The sequence below is a fragment of the Cornus florida genome, unplaced genomic scaffold, assembly GCF_030987335.1.
Source record: "Cornus florida cultivar Cherokee Brave unplaced genomic scaffold, ASM3098733v1 CherokeeBrave_3.0.0_Hap2_Chr09, whole genome shotgun sequence".
NCBI classification, from domain to species: domain Eukaryota; kingdom Viridiplantae; phylum Streptophyta; class Magnoliopsida; order Cornales; family Cornaceae; genus Cornus; species Cornus florida.
This window is the reverse complement of record NW_026775579.1, coordinates 86,602,751-86,615,654: the sequence shown is the minus strand read 5'-3', so window position 1 is coordinate 86,615,654 and position 12,904 is coordinate 86,602,751. Positions and strand designations below refer to the sequence as shown.

At 33.0% G+C, this 12,904-nt stretch overlaps 1 long non-coding RNA gene across 2 annotated transcripts; it reads right to left on the bottom strand.

The window, feature by feature from the left end:
• Positions 1 to 1,407: 1,407 nt before the first annotated feature.
• LOC132274884 (uncharacterized) lies at positions 1,408 to 10,635 on the bottom strand. Of its 2 annotated transcripts, XR_009470538.1 has the most exons (6): positions 8,234 to 10,620; positions 8,027 to 8,110; positions 4,398 to 4,549; positions 3,014 to 3,099; positions 1,629 to 1,786; positions 1,408 to 1,546 (listed from the first exon to the last, which is right to left on the bottom strand). It is a non-coding gene; the product is annotated as an uncharacterized LOC132274884 (long non-coding RNA). The 2 variants fall into 2 exon arrangements; XR_009470537.1 differs by having other exon boundaries at positions 3,014 to 4,549; positions 8,234 to 10,635.
• Positions 10,636 to 12,904: the final 2,269 nt, after the last annotated feature.

Genomic DNA, 12,904 nt, shown 5'->3' with positions numbered 1-12,904 from the left:
CTTCGGGGTTTCATCCTCCCTCCCTCTAATTCTTTCTATCCAACCAACCATACCATCTTTATATCCTCATTGTAAATCAGATTCGACCCTCATTAGCTGAGAATGAGAGAATGATAACCATATAGTTTTGAAATAATGTATTGAAATTTTTTTCACTTGTTTCTTTTGACAAGTATTGCAAAATTTGCCAAAGTCTTCTAACCTTGTTAAGTTGGTAAGATGCCTCATGTTAGCTCTTCGAACGCAAGGATTCGAGACTCGACACCAACTAACTCCTAACATTTATCCTTCAAAAAAAATAAAGTACTGTAAAATTTCCAATCGGCCACAATTAAAAAAACACTTATTTCTTTTGATAAGTACAGCAAAACCACTAGTGGTTCAATGATATCGGACTCATACTTTTCAAAGAGAAATTATCAATGAAGTAGTGTGTCACGTTTAAAAGACAAAAATAAACCACTCTACTTTTCATAACGTGAAAAACATTAATGTAAATCTTACACTTTAGCACCTTTGTGAGTTCAAGAAACATTTTTCTCTTTCATTGTTACCTTTGTCTTTCCTGTTTTACTGTAGCAGCGGCTGGTAGGGTAATGGGTAGGGCTTGTTTTGCTCTCTCTGGGTGTATCGAGGGTGTTCTTGATTGGGCTAGGCCCTGCTTTGTACAGTTTTGTCCTAAATAGAATGTTTGAATTAACCAAAAATAAAAATCAAAAATTGTTTGTGAGTTCATAACTTCATGTCCAAGAACCTTTTTTACATCTCAATCTTTGTTTTGTCACATGATTTGAACTCGTTAAACCCAGTCAATTCAGATGTAGTAATCAATCAATGATGATTAACAATTTGATTTTTTGTAGGTGAATAAGCGCAAATCAATCAAGAGAGCACTGTGGTATCTGCTCTGCTTAACAAGGTACAGATAAAACCATTATAAAACACACATAGCAACATTATAAAACACACATTACACACACATACAGGTACTTTTGGGCTGTAAACCAGGAGCTTTGTTAACAGAAAGAGATGAGCAAAGCAAAATACTCATAAGCAAAGTAGCTATAAACGACCTCAACCCAAGACTATAGTTAGGGATTATACAATTTTCTGGAAAACGAAGGCTAAAGCTACACAATGCAAATACCACGCATGGTGCAGAAGAAATCGAAATGAAATATGCAAACATTTTGAATTGACCAGTGTAAATGAACAATGGTTATATTAGTAATATTTCCATGCATTCTCCAATCGGATTAATAAATCAAAATTTTGTTCCTTTTTTTTTCAAATGAAAACTTCTGCAGATATGTACAATTTAATCAAGAACTTGTTGAATGGGGAGGAACAAAACTAACGAAAAAAATAATAAAATAGAACTCACTGACTTAACCAAGAAAGTAGAAGAAAAAAAAAAAAAAAAAGAACTCACTGTCACCCTAAAGAGTCACAACAAGGCGCCGAATTTTGCCTCCCTACCAATTCGAACTCTCTACTATTCATCAGTCACTCATCCCTTTGAAGCTGACTGCAAATTCTTGATGTACTGGAATGAGAAAAGATATTCCTCAATAAAGAAGTCAAAACCTACATAATAATACATGGTCTTCAAATCAAATTTTACATACCTTGTACAAAACTCCCAGTCAGCCTTGCGTGCAGGGGGGCTCCACTTCCTCCTTCACTCCTCCATCTCCTCATCTGTTACATGAACATCCATTCTCCTCTCATGCATATCTATTGTGATGATGTCTGCATTTTCGATGAGACCAATAGGACCGCCTTCCTGAAAAATTTTCAATGCACTCCTCAAAGAAATGTGGAAGCTTATAGCAACGATGAGGTGTCTTTTCTAATAAAGTTTGTTTATTTATTTATTGAATTTGATTTGGATTTTGACATTTCGCCAAATGCTATTGGAACAGGATAGAGGAATATGCAAGGGAAGCCTGAAGCTAATATTGTATGGTATATTTCCTCATACCTAAGGTATCAATTTATACTTGTCAAAAAGTAAAAAGGTGTCGATTCAATCTTCTAAATTAGGTGCTTATTTTTCATTTATGTCCATGTGTCCTTTGTGACACTACAGAATTCCCGAGTCTTTTAATGTCCCTTTTCTTTTCAGCCCCTAATAATCATCTTCAAGATTGATAGGGGAAAAATTGAGATTGAGGTTTTGAACTTGAAATGAACCATTATGGTCCATCCATGTTGCATCATGTCACAATATCCTTCATTCAAAATTCCTTCCACATCCTCTCCCCACCAACTTACCCATCCAAATGCCCTGCCCCCAACAAATCCAGCAACTCTGTATTGACAGAAATTTTAGTTTGGGTAATATATTCCTCATTAAATATTGGAAGCATGGATCTTCAGATTGATAATTGACATTTCCATTTAGAATCCTATGGGTTTATTTAGGAGGGGGAAAAAGTACAAAGTAGGATGGTGCTTCTTCAGAGAAACAATGAGGGCTTTGTGTTCCTCTGAGATGACATTCTCCCATAAAGTCTAACACCAATCCAATCAACTATCATCATCGTCATTCAACACCTTTACAATATAGAGATGACAAACGGTCATATAGAAAATTTGGTCCAACGGCAATGACATAAAACTAACTCAAAACTAGATCACTGTCAAAAACTAAAAATTCATTTCACCAAGTAAAACTGTAAAAGTACCCCAAAAAAACATGTAAATACATTCTTACAATCTCTCACATTACTAGAGATACATATCATCAACTACACATTAACATATTTTCATTAAGCAGGTTTCATCTAAGGTGTTCATATACATTGGAGCATTTCTCATCGAGAACATTCCCTGTATCCTAATGCATTATTGGCTCAAAAACACCATTTACTCAACATATAAAAGATAACAAATTACATAATAAAGAGGAACATGTAAACATTAAGAGATGTAAGAAAAAAAGCTTCAACTAGATTATATATATATATATATATAACTCATTCAACTAGATGATTAAAATATAAAATACCTGTGTTTCAGGTCATATGTGGCCAACAATATATCTGTGTGAAGCTTCTGAGAATCCTCCATCAGTCAACAGCGCAACATCCTGCGCTGTAACATTCAAAAGTGGTATTCAAAAGAATGTGCAAAAGAAAAGGATATCAGCATTGTCAACTTAGGTCAATGAAACATGTACTGAAAAGGCATTAACAGAAGGTACCTTCACTAAGCTTATCTTAGAAAGAACAAAATATCCAAATGTTAAAGGAAATCATGTCTATTAAGGATCACACAGCCAGGTGATCAATTAACAGTCCCTGCTCCCCACAAACAGAACCCCAACAACCCAAAAAAGGGTGGAAAAGAAATTGTTCCATGTGGCAGGGATGGGCGGAACAACCTTCATATGATCGCAACAAACAATTATTAATTAAGAGATCATATTTGACCTTTTCCTGTAATCTCATTAACTATTATATTTGATTACAAAAGTTTAAACTCAGTGTAATAAGTTTTATTATAAGTAATAAATTAATCATTTTAGAAAATGATAATTACAAATTTATTTATTTATTTTTATTTTTTCTCTCTCTTCAACCCTTTTATAGATTTCCAAAAATATCTCCCGAACCCAGATGACAAACACGAAGTGATTTTGCAGCCTGGCCTGTACTAGGTTAAGGCACTCTAGCTGAGACTTGACAAGCCTGTGCCTTTTTTGGAATCTAGGTGCGCCTTTAACAACTATGTCGTGTATTGGAGAAAAATAGACTGTGATTGAAGAAATAGAGTGCCTGAAACTATCTATGAAATGTCAATATTTGCAGGTTCAATATACTCCCTCCCTCCCTCCCTCTATTGGTTGAATCCAAAATTTCAACCATGAAATCCACTGTGGTCTCCAGCGAACTCTATTCATACCATTCCCACTGTCTAACTAACGTCACCAACATCCCACCTAATCCATCACAATCATCAATTACTTCCTCTCTTCTTTTTTTCTTTTTTTCCTCTCAAATGGACTTGGGAAATAAATATTTCTCCGGAATCATTGAATATAAGAAAAATTACAATTTCTCCCATCCTATCATATGTTGGGCCAGGAAGTGAGGATCAGGTGCATAGTGGGAATTGGTCAACTTTTGCCTAGATGGTGGCATTATCTATTGTATTTTGGCTTGCTTCATAAAAATACCCAAAAATTGGATAATTAGAGCTGGGGTAACAGACTCAATTAAGAACCAACCATATTTGACCTAGTTTGAGTTAGGATCACTCCAAGTCAATCCTGGGGCTAATGTCTCATACTCACACCTTGGTTCAGCATATGCAAATGCCCATACTACACCTGTAAAAGCCTTTTGAACAATCCAATTCCAAGTTCATAAAATGTTCAGATAACTTTTTACCTCTATAATTCCAAGCTCATCAAATATCCAGATAACTTTCTACTTCAGTAGTCCATTAATTCTTTTCCACCAATGTACAAACCGAAAATCCATATAACCATTATCCAAGCAAAATCAAGAGAAGTACTAGCCAACCATTCTATTTCTTCAATCTGAAACAAGGAAAAAAAGAATATATTTGTGTTTAAAAAAATAATAAAAAACCAAGCATAACATTTTCTAAATGCCTGTGGTAGGATTATCCACACAAGCTTTCATTCAAAAGCAACCGCTATAATCTCCAAAGATTAATTGAAGGCTCATAGCCTCCTTGAAAATGTATTACAGTATATAAGTTAAGTAGGCATAAACAAGAAGGGGAAAACATTTTGAACAAAAAGAAGGTAAAAGGGAAAATGTTACAACCTTCCTAAGAGCACCAAAAAATTCAAAGAGATTTAAGGAGTAAAGATAAAAGTGTTAGATCTTTATGAACAAAGGTCATATATATAATTGTGCATGACTTTCATATAGATCTGTCAATAGATCAGATTATGATCCTACTTCAAAAAATCCAATTAGCCATTTGATCTAATAAGAATAAGTGACATTAAGTTTCTTTTACAAGCATATGCGACCTCATCAGAGCAGGGTCACATCATGATAGACTGATAGTTATTCACTCATTCAACCACAACACGAGCAAGTCCAACATGTTTAACCATCATGAAGATCTATTAATGATTTAAATTTGTTTAATTTTATAAACCAAAGACATAACAACATGGACGCTTGTAAACATTAAATTTTGAGATATGCAATGGACAGTACATTTTATAAACATATAACGTGTATGCACTGCATTTGGTAGAGGGGAATGAAGGGAAGGGGAGGGAAGGGGGAGAAGAGAGGAGGGATGGAGCAAAATCTCTATTGTTTGGTACTAGGGAGAGTTGGAGTGAAGGATTGATGGATGAGGCATTCCTCCTGGCCAACCAGTTTATAGTCCCTCCAAAATTTGAGGGAAAAGGAGGGGAAAAAGAAAAAAACAAAAGGAAGTATTTTATATTATGTAAAATGACATTATTCGTCAAGTTTTTCAAAATTACATAATGACGGTACAATAATAAAATAATAATATATAAAGCATCTCCCTCCTTCCCTCCCTCTAACCAAACAACAGAATGTGTCACATCCTTCTAGTCCCTTTTACTCAACTGAACCAAAAGAGAGAAGAATGCATTTCCTTTTGTCAGATGCCTCTATTAACCCTCCTCCTCTCCCTTCTACCCACTTTTCCATCCTTATGCCCTTTAGATTAAGGAAAAATTCATGACAACAAATCAATTTAAAAGTTGTACTAGAAAAGAATTGGAAATTAGCTAACAAAAAATATAAGAAGAAAAATAAAAATCTACTTCCGTTACCATAGAAAAGAGATTCAAATACTTTTGACCTTATATTCTATTTAACCTTACATTCTATTATTAAAGGGAAAAAAAGAATAACTTACAACAGATCACTTCGTACCAGTAATACAAGGCCATCCATCAGGGTATGGACCATATAAGTTGAAGGTCTAAATAAACATTTTATAAAAATACATAAGGTGGTCCCTGAAATGGTTGCCAATTAACTGCTCTAATTTGAGGTGGCGCAATTTTGAAAATCACTGAAGTCTATCATCTTTAAGCAAACCTATCCCGGCCTTAACAATTTCTATCTTTGAGCACTAGCAGGTAAAAGAGAAGGAAACTAATAAAACAGAATATATATATATATATATATATAGTAGTAGCTTGTCAAGGTTGGAGGGGTATGACCCTCCGTATGTGTATTTGTTGGCTTCTAGCCTTTTCAATAAATAGCTTACCTTTCAAATATATATATATATATATATACATACATTGATCTAAGAAGTAGAATACATTAAACACACGGCTGAATGAACTAAACCAACTTGAGATAATAAATGGAAGAATCAGAAAGTAAGTTTGTAAATATAACCAAAACTTGTTACAGCATAATTGAAAACCTCACACTACGGAATTGTGTGAGAAATATGCAAATGGAGGGAGATGCAACAATGACAATAAATCATTGCATCAAAGACGCTCTTATACCATTCCTCTTGTGTTCAACGTGACCCAACAACCAAGAATGATATAACAATAAGAGTATTGTGGAAACAACCAAGGATAAAACCAAGAAGTCTGGGGAAATTCCTTCACTAAGAATAAATCGCACTGCATGCCTAGTTTGAATTCCACAACATAATGCTTTCTCTTTGCTTAACATTAGAGGACAAGATCATCAATATAAAATACCAAAAAGAGCATCTCCAATGCTAAAAGCTATTTTCGCATGCCAAATCTATATTTTGACAGGTGCTACAGTGTCAAAATGCTACATTTTAGCAATTTTGCTTCAATGACGCATTTCATACAAAATGCTATTTTTTGACATAACCACTATTCTTTTTCAACTACCATTCCCACCATTTATATTTGCATCAGTAATATTAATATTAGGCACATTCCAAGTCAAATTGTAGACATTAGAAGGAAACTAAAATTAAACCTAATTAAAAAGAAGCAAAAATCTAAAATAGTTAATTGTGTAAAATTAAACCTAGTTCTTGTGATTCTACTGAAAATTCAAATGAAACTGGTTGGGACAGTCAAGTCAGTTCATCAATTCCTATTACAGAGAACACAACAACTGAATTAGATGAATTATTTCTTCCAAGTGATTTTAATAGTTAATTGTGTAAATATGCTATAGATCCTCGTCCAACATAGCTTAAAAGTTAAAAGATGATCCAGTTGAAAATAATTGTGTGTGTAGTGTGTAGAGAGAGAGTAAATAATTGGATCTCACTTAATTAATCTGATCTATTCACTACAATGTTTTACCAACATTAAAATAGCAAACCAGCAAACATCCAGATTCTATTCCAAAGAAAATAAAGCATCCATATAATTGCAGAAACTATTAGCATAAGTTCAACATCCATTTAATTGAAGCCTATCCAATAACAAAAACACATTGATTTCCCACAAGACATGATTCTTGGCTAGACAACACCATATTAATACACATAATGGAAATTAATCCAAAATTCACTTCATATTAATACACATAATGGAAATTAATCCAAAATTCACTTCTATTAGGAGGCTGGAGCTTAAATTAGCAATTACCCAATAAACATACTTGTAAAACAGATCATTAAGAATCAAGACCCAATTGGGAAATCGCAGAAAGAATACCTAAAGGAAGCCAATCAACAAATCAACACTGAAATTGAATTGAAGACTGCAAAATACATATACACACACATGGAAATCAAATCAACACAAAACATATGCATAGAGAGAGAAATCTGGATCCCAAATACAAAGCCCATGCCGGATTTTAGAATGAAATTGAAATTTTTTAAACACTGGGCATAGCAAAAACAACTAGGGAAGTAACCAAACCAACTAACCAATTTTGGGAATAATCATCGCAACCATTACAATGAGTAGAAATAGAAAACAGATATAGAATTAAGAAACAAAATACTAGTGCTTTCACATACTAGTAAAATTGAAATAATACATGAGGTTTGTGAAGAATTTGCAAATTAAAAGATGATGAAAACTTACCCTGGCCTTACCAGGGATTATGCACTGCCACACCATCAGATTCACTGAACCATCGTGAAGAGTCTCTGGCTTTGCAACAAAACCCTACAATCAAACTCATCGATTATAACGAATTCCGAAAAGCCAATTCAAAATTAAAAACGAAAAGAGAACCTAGATTATATACAATCGCTATATATAAATAGAGAAAGGGGTGGTGTGCCAAACATGAGGGTGATTCTTCCGCCATGCTTTTCGCTCCTCGGCAAGATGGCCATGCGCAATACCTCCCGACATTCTTCAGTTTCTCTATCTAAAATTCTCTATTATATATATATATATATATATATATATATATATATATATATATATATATAATTTTTACAGAAGAAAAAGAGCAGCCCTCTCTCTCTCTCTCGTCCTCCTCGTCTGTTGCCGCCCTTCTCTTCTCTCTCTCTCTGTTGCCCTAGAGACATAGGAGCGAAATAACAATAGCCATTTCTTGTGCTACAATTGGCACTAGAATTGGCAAAGTTAAAATTTGGCAGGAGAAATGACAGCCCATTGGAGAGCCCAATTGAAGCCCATCTGCTATATTTTACAAATAACAGCCCAAAAAGCATTGGGTTGGAGATGCTCTAAGAAATGTTCTTGCCTATAACCCTAGAAATTCAACTCTAAGTTATGTTTCATAAAGCCAGTAATCAATAAAGTAACAGCAAGCAGGTAATCACACAGTAACACCAAATTAATTAGAATGATAGTGCCACAAAATCACCAAGATTAATTAGTCAACAAGAAAAGAGGTCGTAAGAGAAAATATCACAAACTAGAGAGTATCCACAATGCATAACCACATTGTAAAAAAAAAAAATCCCACTCAAAAATGATTCAAGGTCCCTATTTGCTAATAGTACTAAAAGCTTAAAAAAAAAAAAAAAAAACAGTAGAAATTAGTAGGGACTTCTATATCGAGTAGGTGCAATAATTCAACTACTTCTTGGCAAAATCCAATATTTTTAGTTCAAAATATTTTAATTTAAAAATAATCATTAAAATTTTACATATAATATAAGGAAAAGGAGTAACCTTAAGACCATAAGAAGATTAATATTGCTCATTGAACACAAATTGAAAATATTATTTATAATTGCAATTTTATATCAAGTATAAATATGCACATCCGTGGATACCCGATCACAGACATTTTTTTTCAGTTAAAGATCACAGACATGATTATATGGAAAACTGAAATAAACAAAGACCTGCAAAATATAAGTGCCCCACAAAGAATCCCCACAATGGTCCCATACAACCATAGAACTCTCCCCCAATTAGCTTGGCTACTTTTCAGCCTAGCAATCATTCTATAACTTAATTCTTGAAGATTTTAGACCCAAGATCTCTCGTGGCTACAGGCTGTAATGTATGAGATGCTCATATTTCATAAGCTAAATAATAACTCCATTTTAAGATAGACAAAAGCCTATAGAATCACAATGATAAAAAGAAAGGTTAGTTGATACTGCAAGGTTCATCCACAAAAAGAAAAAATGAGGACTTCGTCAAAATGCAATTATGCAATTAGTTAGAGACAAAAATGTGCCAATCCTGTTTCTATTTGGACATGCAATTATCATTACCTCCCTATATATGGTGAAAATAATTTCTAACAAATCCACATATACAAATAAACACCAACTAGAAATGGGAAAAATAGAATAAGAAACAAAGTTTATGATTTCCTCTTCTACCTGTTCCTGTATACTCTGTATTCTCTGTTTGAATTCACTACCTTAGTAGTGCCATCGCATTTAGTAAAAGTAAACTCTCCACATACGTAGCTGCTCTCAAACTTTGAACATCCAAAAAGCACATTGGAGTCTTAAATGTACATTCTTTTGGATCATAAACTGCTAGTTCCCTGTTGCCCTTTTCCACCAAAACTTCACCTGTGTTTCTCAAACACAAAGGCTTCAAATAGCATAAAAAAATCAATTTAGTACATGATTCCTTCTTCCCATATTCTTTCATTGCCCATACATCAACCTACCTGTGTTCCATACCCACAAAGCCATCCTCTCAAATCAACCAAACTAAACTCATCATTTTTACCCCCAAAATTCCTTTTCGGCACCTCCTTAAACTTTTCCTCCACCAAGTCAAAATAAAATTTTCACAAGAACCCCATTCTCACGGCACCAAATTGAAAAACAAGACTCCCTCGTCTCTTTCGAAGACACATACATAAATTCCAAAACTTTGCGACAACATAATCACTTTATAACCAACCATTCGCGGATGAATCAAAAAGCCCATAAAGCTCACTAGAAACAGAATTTATAGAATTAAAAGGGCATGAAAATATCACATGGGCTACATAGAGGGCTTTGTAATTACAGTAAAACACAATAGAACCAAACCATCGTAAGAACACAATAACTTGGCATAGGAGTCCGAGGTCTTCCAAGGCGAATCGACCCTTTTCGATTCATGAAAAGATTTGCAATCAAGGAAAATGATTGCCATCATTTGCATACGCATCTGTATTGCATAAAATTCTGAACTCGAGAGTATCGAATAAGATTTCGTTTAGTTGGGGTTTTTATCTTGTTCTTAGTTTTATTAGGATTTCTAACTTGGGTGGGCTTCAGTCTAATTTTGCCCATTTTAATTCAAAATTTCCGAACTTAAAACATCTATTAATTTTATTTTATTTGGTTCAAATTTTTAGTGTCATAAATTTAACTAATAAAAAATAATATAAAAAATGAACATTGGTTCCTCCAACTCCAACTTACAAAGGGAAAATTAAATCATAATTCTTTTCAAGTTTTAAAACTCTTATGTATTAGTTACATGAGTTTAAAGTTGCAATTTTTTTTCTTTTCCTTTGTTCGCATTCTAGTTCTAAAATGTGTGATATTTGTAAGTTGAATTGTAATTAGAAAATGTTTGGCCTAAATTAAGATTTTGACGCAAGAATAAAGTTGCTCTATTATGATTTGGAAGTTATTGTTCTATTATGATTTGAAAATTATAAACTTCAAAACAAGAAATTGTGTGAGAAGATAAATTACACAATTCTTTGATACAATGGTAGAATATTTTTACTAAAATTGTACTCTAATATTGTTTCAATTAAAGTTTAATGCATGACAATTAGTATTTTCTCGTTTGACTGTTTTTTTGGCCTTTTCTTTTTTATGACTTCGTATTCACCCAAATAAGTCAATCAACTTTCTGAATTTTTAAAAATTTGTACCCTAAAACTTGAGGAACTTGCAAGGTATGGGTCATTTGCGATGTAGATCAGCATTTACTTTGTAAACAAGAAGGATAAGAAGGAAAATCTTTCATGAACATCGATTTTCAATCCGCCGACTACATTCAAGGAGTTTGGATTCGGTGCTTGATTTCGTTTGGGTTTTGAATCCTAACATAAATGCAAATAAAAATTTTAAAAATTTAAAAAATATTTGGTTGGAGATTTTTTTTTTTTTTTTTTTTTTTTTTTTTTTTGAAAGTAATTTGGTTGGAGTTTTGAATCCTCATATTTACATTTAAAATATTGGTTAAAAAACACTACGACTAGTTTTTAAAACCATTACAAAGATGGGAAATAGTAATCAAGAGACAGCTAAATGAGAATTACCTCAATATACTCAAATAACTTAGAATCATTACAAAGGCCAAAAAACAAAAAAAAAAAATTAAGACAAACCTCTAGTACATTTCACAATGTAATTTATGACATAAAACTAATACAAAACTTATAATTTCTTAGCAAAGTCCTCATGTCTATATCATTCCAGAAACCCTATGAAACATAAAGTTAACCAAAACTACCATCATTCCTTGTGTGTCCTTGCCAAGTATCTCGAATCATTTTCTCTGTTTTAAAATAAAGAGAAAAATAAAAAAATAAGCTTCATCAAATATATATATATATATATATAAAGGTCAGAAAAACATAACAAGAGCACAAAGAAAATTTAAAATTTAACTTAAAAGTATCTTTATGTAGGAAAAGAGTGAGAAGTGATGTCTAGTGTTACCAAGCTTCTGATTAAATAGTAGACGACTTTACTTGTACAGCATGTTGGTTATGGGAATATCAAATGGTGGTAAGCCGATTGTCCAATTTACGGATCATAATTTTTTTTCACAAGTATATTGAGAGATATATTCTTCTGAGAAAAAAAAAAACGAAGTCTCTCATCTGCTTATTAAGTATAAAACTATGTCCAAGACGAGGGCATTGAGGTGATCAGAGGTTTTTGCCCCTGGGGGCTTGGTTAAGTTGGTAAGATCTTGGCCTGGACACCCATATGTCCAAGGTTCGGACCTTGCCACCTCCATTATTACTCTGAAATTATCATACTGCTTACACTGTGGGGTTACACTGTGGGGCCGAGTTGAGTAGTTGGGGACTTACTTGGTAACTATAAGTTCAAATGGCAGATAGTTGCTTGGGAAGATTCCCAAGTCATAAAAAAAATAAAAATAAATAAATAAATAGTATAAAACTATGTCAAGGTCAATGCATTCAGTTACTATATATATATATATATATATAGGTCTATTAATTGCCATTGCATGTCTTCATTGTCTAATCCCTCTAAAAGAACACAAAAAATCAGCATAATTTAAAACTGCAATTAATGCTTTAATTCAATATCTATGTAATTGAAAATTTAGGCTTGAATCAAGATAATTGAATCATTTAGGGTTTGTTTGTAATTAATACAACAAAAACAATAAGATAAAAATTACGCAAAAGAAAAAATTTAAATTTCTTTTAATAACTAATATCTAACATAACAATCAAAACACATGAATTAGCTTAGAGTTTAAAGAGAAGCAAAAAAAAAAATAGAGATGATGTGATTTACCTTC